This window comes from Lampetra planeri, chromosome 3 (assembly GCF_965212315.1).
Source record: "Lampetra planeri chromosome 3, kcLamPlan1.2.h2, whole genome shotgun sequence".
Lineage (NCBI taxonomy): Eukaryota > Metazoa > Chordata > Hyperoartia > Petromyzontiformes > Petromyzontidae > Lampetra > Lampetra planeri.
Window position 1 is genome coordinate 8,193,399 of NC_136109.1, and position 8,692 is coordinate 8,202,090.

The window sequence follows — 8,692 nt, forward strand, 5'->3', positions numbered from 1 at the left end:
ACTGCCCCAAATAACGTTGGCTGATCAGCGATAACCATCATCTACAGTGTTTGGAGTCTTGAACGTTTGCATCCTAACACATTGTGTCCCACTAATAACAAGGCCTTGCTTATACTGGTAGGAACCTCCTGATTACACCAGCCCACAGGGGATTATTGTGTCCGTCCGTCCGTCGTCCATACACAAATTGGAGGGGTGGGGCTGGGTGGAGAGGGTGGGGAGGGTGGGGATGGGTGGGGGGTGGGAGGGGTGGGGCTGGGTGGGGAGGGGCTGGTCACCCCGTGGTGCCCTTATAAAACTCAACGTTTAACCTACTCACGCCGGCTTGTGCCCGCCCTCACAGTCGGGCATATTTGCGGAATACACCACGCCGCCGTTGACCCTGACCATTGACCGAGCAGCCCAACGTTCCTACCAGCTCCCTCCGCAGGAATGTGTTTGCACCATGTGAACGACCCAACACAGAAATCCCTGGGTTTAATCGCCCACGAAACGCATAGTTTACCCTAAATCGCATCCGCACAAATCATGGCAGATGCGTCTACCTTAGGGGCCGTCCATAAATGACGTCTCGCACCTAGGGTTGGGGGGGAGTCAGACATTTGTGACGATGTGTGACGAGGGGGGGGGGGTGAGAAATGTGACGTCACATCAAAATGCGCAACTTTAAATAAATATAGACGACACGTTCTACTTAATTAAATAGACTTTTTAATAAATGTTTTCTCCTACAACATCGGAGTGCAGCGCCACATTAAATACGCACTACAATGACAATAGTTTAAAGCGATTCGAAGCATGTTTTATTTGGGGGGGGGGCAGAGCTTGTGACGTCATATTTGAGGGGGGGGTGTCTGACTTTTTGTGACGCCACGTGACGAAGGGGGGGGGGGATCAAAAATCTTCCAAAATCGCGTGACGTCATTTATGGACGACCCCTTATGCACAAATAGTTTTTTTTAAACCCTCCAGTAGTAGCGTGCAACTGCGGTCATCCAGAAGCGAGCGTACGATGTGCAACGATGCAATGCCCGATCCACAAATACGAAGGAGCCACACACAGCGATACAACTACGTCGCTGCTTCTGACGCGGTTATCTAGCTCGACCACCCGAATGTGAAATTGTAGTTGCTGCGCTGCCGCCGACATTAGCCGTACGAAACATGGCACGCAAAATGCATTCGTGCGCTTCATCCAGTGGGTGGCGCACCATTCCTGTAAATGCTTACCCCGAGCTCTCAATACTCTGATAGTGGTTATTAATTCTAGATTTGAAGCTTTCGTGACTGCAAGGATTCATATTCTTGGGTTTTTTCGGTAAAGTCACGTAGGTAAAAAATTAAAATAAAATAAAAATCACGACGTTTCGGAGGCAACACAAGCCTCCGTCTTCAGGTGGAACCGTCACAGCACGCTCGCTGTATCAAGTAAAAAAAGCGAGCGTGCTGTGACGGTTTCACCTCCGAAACGTCGTGATTTTTATTTTATTTTTATTTTTTACCTACGTGACTTTACCGAAAAAACTCAAGAATACTCTAATAGTGCGCTGTTTTTGAGTTGTACGCCTTTTGGCGTCATCTGGTCCAACACCAATGGAGACTAGGCTCTAAGAAAAGCTGTCTCGGGTGTGGACCAATCAACTTCAAGGACAGTGCATATCATTATCATTATCAGAGTTGTTTCTTTTTGTTTGCATTTTGACTGCTTGTGTTGTGGTTATTGCAAACATGATGCCTTGTATAAAGGTGTCAGTTTTTGTACCAGTTTAAAGGGTAAAAACCGACTACTACTGCACAATTCCTTGTTGAGACGCTTGCGGTTTAAAGGTGTTAATGTAGGTGAAAGGTCACAGGTGGCTCAAAGGTTAAATTTAATCCTGTTGATCCCTTGCTTTTCAAAGGAATGAGAGACCTCAGTGGACCCTGTACGACAGATGCTGTGCTCAAGTTCAAGTTCATTTATTAGGTATAGCCTTGTGAGCCATTCGGCTCTTGAATCGGGTGCAACCGCAACAAACAAAAAACAAAAACATGAACAAGAAAACATCTTAAAGTGAATATGGGACCAAGTGCAAACAGAAAATCCAAGAAAAGACAGCAAAATATTGCAGAAAAAACACCGTACACCAACGCTGTGTGCAAAAAGCCCAGTGGGATGCAAGTCAAACGACAACAACAACCACAAGACAACTTAGATTAAGGCCATCAGTCTTACTCCGTACTACAACAAAGAAACATGGCCAAACCAATAAACTTTTCGAAATCACCAAAATAAAGCCATGAAAGCAATGAAACAGTGATCATAGGAACTGACGGAATTTTCACAATAAATGACATAAACAACATGTACTACCAAACCCTGTAGCCATAGCTGGCTGCATGAGTCACTCCACAACAGCAGGAGCATCAATCGGAGTATTATAATTTGTCAATGCACCTTAAGATCAGCACACTAAATCAAAACACAGGTCATACTTTGCAGCGATCATCCGGAGCGAAACATTTAATTTTAGGCCACTGATAAAAATAAAACATAATACAATAAAATAATTCTCACGACGTTTCGGCTACAACGCAAGCAGCCGTCTTCAGGTGAAGAATGAGACACTGCCAAGCTAGGAGCTTATATATAAGCTGAGTTGGAGGTGGAAGAAGAAGAGAGCCTTAACAAAAGAATGTGCATATCAAGAGGAATTTAGCATATTCATGGGAAATGCGTAGGAGGTGGGCGGGGGGTTTTCAAAGTCATATTATGCCCATGCATTATGCAGGATCAGCAGCACCAAGGGAGGGTGCAGGGAGTAGCATTAACAAAGGAAAGGAATGTTAATAGTATGTAGCTGCAGTTACTAAACAACCACGTAGAAAACTAAAGTATAAACTACATAAAAAACTAAAGTATAAACTGCATAGCACCATCAGTATATTTACTATACTCTACAATAAGCTGAGTTACTAACAGCAAGTAATACATTACAATTCTACGTCGTAAAAATTATATAATATGCTTCCATCTAAACTTTATTCTCTTACATCACACGAGCATACACCGTACTGCCATAGATAAACCCAACATTAAATTATATACTGTCTTGCTATAAAACACCCTATACCTTATACATTTTAATATAACACTATGTATTATTCTACCCACCCTAATGTGTATCACACTGCTATATGTTTACTATACAATTACGATACTATATATTACTTTTTACATTGTATTAAGCATATAAATGTTATACTATTTGTTATTATACACTATACCATTGACCGTCGTGTCAATGGGTGAGTCGTGAGGGGGAAAACTTGCAGCGGAGCAAAGAATCCATTCCCTTCGGAGAATACAATGCCAGTGAGTGGAACGCGGTCTGAAAGTCACCGTAAACGTGAACACAATCAGTTAAGATCCGAAATGGTTTATTACGTCCTTCCAATGATTGCTAAGCCAGAATCCATCTTCTCGGTTGAAATTGTCTCTGTGTTTGTATATGTGGATCGCCTCATGAACGAATCTCTCATGATTTCTCTCATGATTTCCCTCCACGACTCACCCATTGACACGACGGTCAATGGTATAGTGTATAATAACAAATAGTATAACATTTATATGCTTAATACAATGTACAAAGTAATATATAGTATCGTAATTGTATAGTAAACATATAGCAGTGTGATACACATTAGGGTGGGTAGAATAATACATAGTGTTATATTAAAATGTATAAGGTATAGGGTGTTTTATAGCAAGACAGTATATAATTTAATGTTGGGTTTATCTATGGCAGTACGGTGTATGCTCATGTGATGTAAAAGAATAAAGTTTAGATGGAAGCATATTATATAATTTTTACGACGTAGAATTGTAATGTATTACTTGCTGTTAGTAACTCAGCTTATTGTAGAGTATAGTAAATATACTGATGGTGCTATGCAGTTTATACTTTAGTTTTTTATGTAGTTTATACTTTAGTTTTCTACGTGGTTGTTTAGTAACTGCAGCTACATACTATTAACATTCCTTTCCTTTGTTAATGCTACTCCCTGCACCCTCCCTTGGTGCTGCTGATCCTGCATAATGCATGGGCATAATATGACTTTGAAAACCCCCCGCCCACCTCCTACACATTTCCCATGAATATGCTAAATTCCTCTTGATATGCACATTCTTTTGTTAAGGCTCTCTTCTTCTTCCACCTCCAACTCAGCTTATATATAAGCTCCTAGCTTGGCAGTGTCTCATTCTTCACATGAAGACGGCTGCTTGCGTTGTAGCCGAAACGTCGTGAGAATTATTTTATTTTATTATGTTTTATTTTTATTATTTTATTACTTTCCTTCTACGTGACTTTACCGAAAGAACCAAGAAGATGAATCCCTGCAGTCACGAAAGCTTTAAATTGAAATTTAGGCCACTGAATATCACTGGCAGCTAGGGGTGTACAACTCCTGTTGAAATGGCAGACGCAATAACAGCGCAACGGATTTAATTGACGAGTGCGAGGGTAAGAAGCCGAGACGAAACCCCTAATGAATCAATAAATCACCGCCGAAAAATTCGTTTGCGGCCTGGAAAACAAACAGATTTAACAACACACGAGGATGTGCTTTGCATGTAGATAAGCTTTAATCAGACGAATAGACCACCACACATTTAGATCATCAGCTCAAAGGAACTGAACGTGTGGTCATTTTGTCCTTTCGGAGCAGTGGTTCTCAACCGAGTGGGGGGGGGGGTACACGGACCCCTTGGGGGGGGGGGGGGGTACGTGGCAACGTCCCAGGGGATACGTGAGGTTATTTATAAATGTGTGAATTGTATATCATACGTGAGAGTCATTGGTGAATAATCATGTATGAATATGCCAACATATTATAACGATACGAATTTAAATCCACATGGTAACCTAGAACGATTAAAAATATCTTTCGAAACCCATTGATCGTAAACAATTTGGGTTTTCAAGAGTAACCAGCAAGCGCGAACAAATTACGCCATGCATATAGGTTACTAGAGCTAGTTAGAATACCTCACAAAATGGACAATCGGTTAACATATTCATTTTTCGATTTAAAGCTTTCGTGACTGCAGGGATTCATATTCTTGGTTCTTTAGGTAAAGTCACGTAGGTGAAAAAATAAAAAATAAACGTTTTTTTGTGATTTCTATATATTTTTTTCTTTTTTTTTTGCACCTACGTGACTTTACCGAAAGAACCAAAGAGTATTCTAACTTTTAACAAATCCGTGCGTTATGAGGTGTCATAATTGCGTGGAATTCAAGAAACCTTTGGTACCGAAATAAAAACGTTTCTTTTATGAAGCTTTCGATTAATGATATAGCCATTTCATGATAGGTAGCCCCATAGCAACCTATAACACATTCTATGCATGGCAGTCACCCATGCAGGCGCTACACATGCTCAACCTTGCTTAGCTTCCAAGGTGTGACGAGAGACCGGGCACATTCTGTGCGGTTTGGTCCTGTGCATGTTGTACACGCGCTTTCCAACGGTGAGCTTTATGTATGTCGAACTTATTTCGCACCGTACGTAGCCAACCGTGCTAATCGGAGGTGCGGGGGAAGAGCAACGAACTAAACACAAAAAGCAGTTCTGAAGGAGAAATGCAGAGCTGCAGGAGAAACGCGTGGCCCTTAAGAGGACGGACGTCGTCCGGCACCGTGAGCACATTAATGTGACGGTGGCATCTAATGGAGTGACAAACACGATCTATCCCAGTCATTGTAAGCCCCAGCCCTCTTCCACCCACCAGGAGCCCCCAGGAGGCTCACACTCTTTAACACAATCTGCTGCAAGAAGGGGATTATTATTAGAGGTAATCATGATCAGCGGTGATTTCACATTCACAAAACATCTGTTAATTAGTCCAACTTGGGCAATTATTTTCCATTAGCATTAACTTAAACAAACATGGAGTTATTTTCATTATAAACACACAATGGGTGGGGCCTGCTATAATAACGATATAATCTTGATTTCATGCATTTAGTTTTCAACAGAGCAAGACTACAATTATTTTACAGTACTAGATTTTCCTATTTTGGTGGAAATCTGTAGACTGGTCAATCTAGAGACAAGGGAAAGTGGGAATGAGGTTGGGCATTTGTACAACACAACAAACCTGCAAGCAGACATGCACCTTATATATTACCTTTAGCCAGAAAGCTCCTTAAATAGTGCGACAACAAACTTGTGGTTTGTCCAGAATTTTTTGTCGTCCAACGCACCTTTTGGCAGATGGAGAAATGGGCGTGGTAGTGATAAAAGCCGGTAAGAGCGCCGCGATGGTGAAATGTTAACTCCCATGCCTGGTATGCAGAAGGTCGTGGGTTCAATCCCAACCCTGATGCCTGTATATTTGGACGAGCAAATTTCTCACATTAACATGACTAGACCCAGCCATTTCTTTATGACCCTTGGGCTACACCCATTTCAAAACTTTTAAAACAGTCTACGTCAGCAGCAGACCATGCTTTCCCACCTGATGACGGATGCATGTGTTGCACCCGAAACGTCGTGATTTATTTAATTTTATACCTACGTGACTTTGCCGAAAGAACCAAAGAGTATGGATTCCTGCAGTCACGAAAGCTTCAAATCTAGATTGTATATTTGGAGTTAGCATGTTCTCCCCGTGGTCACGTGGTTTTTTTCCGGTGCTCTGGGTTTTCCCCTCCACGATTAGAAACATGCGTTTAGAGGATGTGGCTGCTACACATTTCCACAAGCCACTTCGTTGAGCTATTTGTGGCCAGGTCGCTTATGAAAAAGAGCTATTATAGCTCAGTGGGCCTTACCTGGTAAAATAAAAAAAGTTTAGTTTTACCCACCAGTGGCTCCGTGGTTGAGTTAATGGGTCACTCAAAGGTGAGTTCTCAACTGCTGGTTCTGGCTTGAGGATGTGCAGCAAGCCTAACCGACTGGACAAGGAGCTTGTACCTCAACAAGAATGTTTGACATGGCTTGTCTAGTGGGAGTATGATTGTTCATGGGATTTCTCTGTGCATTTTGGTTTTGGCTTGCAGACCCCAAAAAAATGGTAAAAAAACGCTTTTCAATGTACACACTTTTATTTGCACTCAAAAGTATAAGATACATTCTTTTGACCCCAGAATTATTATATTTGGTGTGCTCAATAAAAGTAGGTGGCTTGCATAAAGAAAATTAAACATCGAACGGAAGCCACCCACTTTTATCGAGCACAAATTTGATTAATTCTGGGATCAAAATAATGTATTTTCTACTTGAATGCGAATAAAAGCGCATGGATTGAAAAGCTAGTTTTTTACATAATTGTTTTAAGTACTTGTTGCTCTCGCGCCAAGAGAGGAAACACAGCGGCCGCTCCAGCGCCTTGACAATCGGCGATAGAAGTGCTACTTTCATTGGTCAGAGACTGGTAGATGGGCACGACCATTCGCGATAAAAAAAATAATTTTAAAACACGAATAGGATTGGCAGGACCTGGACCGTTTAAAAAAAAAAATCTTGAATTGTCACGCGAGGCGAGTCTGTAGAAAAATGTCAGCTCGTTCGGCATTGTAGATCCGGTATATAAACAAAACACAGAAAGTTAAATAAGTGTGTAATAAAAAGAAAATCTGGTAAAACAGCCCATAGGACACTCCTAAAAAGGTCTTAACTAAATTAGTTGGATTAAGGAATCTTTAATTGAGATTTTCAGCGCAAACATTGTAAAATAAAATATTTTAAAACACTTTTAAAAAATACACGCTTTAATGAAATATACCGTACGAGTACCGGTAATCGCAGTACTCCACGACTCCAGGAAGTGGCCCCGAGGCTTGCCATAACGTAAGGGATCGTGGTGATTTACAGCTAACGTTAGTTGAGCGTGGACAATTAGACCCAAGCCGAAACATAACTTAAAAAGATTGTTTATATAGTATTGTCATCAGTATGACATACGTATACCAAGTTTGCAGTCGATACATTGGGAAATGGGTTAAAATTTGAGTTACAAGTGAAGTATTTGAAATGACGGCAGGAAACTCCTTGACGGGTAACACACTTTTTATTAAATCTTGACTTGTCACAATACAACGTGTGGTCTCTATTCTTCCGACTGCACACTTCACTTAGCTCGTGTAGACTCTCTGCCTCTGGCTACACTCTTCACTTAGCTCGTGTAGACTCTCTGCCTCTGGCTACACTCTTCACTTAGCTCGTGTAGACTCTCTGCCTCTGGCTACACTCTTCACTCGTCTCGTGTGGACCCTATGCCTCTGGCTACACACACATCACTCGTCTCGTGTAGACCCTATGCCTCTGGCTACACACACATCACTCGTCCCGTGTAGACCCTAAGCCTCTGGCTACACACACATCACTCGTCTCGTGTAGACCCTATGCCTCTGGCTACACACACATCACTCGTCCCGTGTAGACCCTAAGCCTCTGGCTACACACTCTGCATGCTGACACTGCATGCTGACACTGCATGCTCACCCTACACTCCGCCTCTGGGTTACAGAGTCCCGGTCCCCACAGGACAGCGGGACTGGGTACCGCAGGGCCCTATCTCTTCCTCTCCGTCTTCAGTCTTCGCTGGTTACACTCTCCCCTTACGCCTGTGTGCATCACCTTATATAGTCCCTCCTCCCGGGAGACGGAGCGGATGCGGACCTCGACGTGAGCATCGCTCCTTA